General features: G+C 35.0%; 1 protein-coding gene across 1 annotated transcript in view; it reads right to left on the reverse strand.

The window, feature by feature from the left end:
* The window catches only part of DMD (dystrophin), a 2,517,447-nt gene that overhangs the window by 844,305 nt on the left and 1,670,038 nt on the right, over positions 1-3,104 (reverse strand). The gene's annotated exons all lie outside the window — the stretch shown is intronic.

The raw sequence follows: 3,104 nt of genomic DNA on the forward strand, positions 1-3,104 counted from the left end.
GCCCTTACCCCCCCCCCAAGTCAGAGCTTCAAGCGTGTCCATCCCCCAGATGGTGCACATCGCACTCATTATGTTTGTATATACCCATCCCCTCCTCCCTCCCCCCATCTGCCCAACCCCCAATAAATGTTATTCTTATATGTGCACTTAGGTGTTGGTCAGTGAAACCAATTTTCTGGTGAGTACATGTGGTGCTTATTTTTCCATTCTTGTGATACTTCACTTAGTAGAATGGGTTCCAGATGTATACAGGAAAATACAAGAGGTGCTATATCACCACAGGATTTTTTTTAAAGTCTTAATGTAATGACAGATAACTGTTTTGTTTGTGTGAAATTATAAATGAATATTATTATGACATTACTTGCCTGATGCTTGAGTTTATTTTCCATTGATAGAATCAACAAAGCTTTGGCATCAATTTCCATGGGAACTAGTGTTTGATTATATGAGTTTTTGCCAATGAAAAATATTTTGACCTATCTTGTGTGTGTAATGACTAGTGTAGTTGGCATTACTGGTTAGTGAAGTATTTGAGATTTATGGAAGAATGGTCAGGGATGAAGCTGGTGAGGTGGCTGGAGGCCAGGTTAAGAAGCACCTAGAACGTTTCTTATCTGTTTTAATCTATAGGTGATGAACTACTTGTAGGCTTTTAGTAGGAAAAGATTGGATTCATTACAAACTCACTGTGGCTATTGTATGGCAGATGATAGTGGGCAAGGGTGATTAGTAAGACAAGAGACAGAAATCAATTATGAGACTATCATAATAGGTCAGGCAATGAAGTAATGAAGATCTGAAGCATGAAGCTGTAGAAGGGGCGAAAGGAGATGACAGGAAAAGTTTAAAATTTAGGAGGAGACTCAATAGGACTTGTTGATAAAAGGAGAGAGATTGGTATTAGTAGCTAATAATTATTGAATAACTACGCAGCAGTGACTGAGCCAAGTACCAGATCTTCACAACCCTACTATGAGATGGCTACTATTATCTCATCATTAACAGATTAAAAAAATGAGTCTTAATACTTTTCCCAAGGTCATATAGCTAATAATCAATCAATTCATTGTTCAATCATGGGCCATCAGGATCCAGAGCCTTTGTGTTCTTAACTTGTCCTGCATATTACATCTCATCTAAGAATGCATGCATCTTTTCTGGCTGGGATGGTATTTATTCCAGCTGAGAGTAGATTTTGTTGTCTTACATATATTTAGGGGAAATTACTAGTTTAAAAAAATTGAGAGATCTGGAGCTCAGAGAAGAGAAGAAACCTGGAAATAAGGACTTCAGTTACAAGCAATGACTTGGTGGATAAAACATGGTAAACTAACTTTTGAACTAATAATTGACATTTCGTATTTGGCATGTTCTGAGTCCATCCTTTCTTCATTTTAATAAATTTCATCATTAACAATTCTCTCATATTTAAATTATTAATAAAAGAAGAAGAAGCCCATTTCACAGCCTTTTGTTGATTTCTCATGTATGTAACCCTGTGGCTCCTGCTCCTCCTCCACTCTGAGTGCTTGGACATGGAAAGCCAAAGAAATATATGTGGTGCTCTTTTGGCCCCTCCAAAAGCTACACAGATCTGTGAAGGAGTTCTGTAGCTTACCAGCCTTCAGTGGAATGAGGGGATGCTTTTCCCTTCTTGTAGTCTACAAACTTTTTTCTCAGTGATTCCCTTGAAGCCTCTACCTTTGACTTTAGAGAGATGAAAGAAGGGAAGAGAGGGAACTGTCCCTTACTACAAACACTTCACTCTCCACAATGTTTATGAGCCCCTCCCATTTGAGTCCTCTTAAAGTTAACTGGGACATGGAGCACAAAGGAGGTTGGAAATTGCTGGTAGGTAAAGATAATACCACTGTTGCTTCTCTGTAAACCCTATGGAAAAGTCATGAGTCTCAATTGCTGGCAGCTTGTTTTAGAATGTGGGATAGGACCACTTTCCCTCAGATTCTGGTATTAGAAGCAATTGTGGAAGAGGAAAACTTCTACTATAGACATGTTTTATTTGTTTGAAAGTTCTAAATTGATTCAATTCCTTGAATCTAGATTTTTTTTTCTTTTTTTTTTTATTTCAGCATATTATGGGGGTACAGATGTTTAGGTTAAGCGTCTACATCTTTTTCTCTCTCTTTTCTATTGTTTTTGAAAATCTTTGTCTCCATTAGTATTTGACTCCAAACGATCTTGCACAGTGTTCCAATTACTTTTAGTTAAGTAAAATCTTGCTAAAATCTAATTGCATTTATAAAACCTAGACAGATTGGTAAGACTTTTTAATATTTTCAATTTTCATCTAGAAACATACAATGTTAGGGAGGAAAAACCCTAAAATCAGACCAAAAAGATTAATAAGCCTCAAATTTAGAAAATTCCAAAATCAAGTATCCCCTCACTTCAATTATGTCTCAAATTATTTACTTGTGTAATTTTTCCTCTCAAGAATACCCAGCCAAGAAAAAGAGGGAAGATGTACTTATTATAATTGAGATTTATATATTTAATTGAGATCAAACTCTATAAACATTCTCTACCTACTTTCTACATTTAATATCGTACTGTATCTCTTTAGGTCATTAATTACACTTTGAAAAATTGATTTTTTAAATCTGAGTAATGAGATATATATAAGTACCCTATATTTCACCATTCCAGTGTTATTATGCATTTTGTTTTCAATTTTTCATTATAATAAATGACTCTACAACAAATACATTTGTTTATGCATTTTGGTTCACATTTTGCTGCTAATTTCCTTGGAATAGGAAAGAAAAGCTATCAACAAGAATCCTATGGTTTTAAATACACATACTGAATTTCTTTGCAATGGTGATACTCAGAACACTCATAAACTACCACCAACAGTTAGAAAATATGTATCTTACTTTTACCACTATTGAGTATTATGATCTGTATACTTGATAGGACAGAAAAAAAGCTTGTTATAGATATTTTGAGTTTTTTTTTAATAGGGAAGTAGAAATGGATGTGTGTACATGTTTGCCATTTATGTTTCTACTGTCAATTGTTTGCTATGTCTGTTGCCCATTTTCCCTCAGTGTTTTATTTGTAAGAGCTCTTTTCACATT

The sequence above is a fragment of the Propithecus coquereli genome, unplaced genomic scaffold (assembly GCF_000956105.1).
Source record: "Propithecus coquereli isolate 6110/MARCELLA unplaced genomic scaffold, Pcoq_1.0 Scaffold132, whole genome shotgun sequence".
Taxonomy (NCBI): domain Eukaryota; kingdom Metazoa; phylum Chordata; class Mammalia; order Primates; family Indriidae; genus Propithecus; species Propithecus coquereli.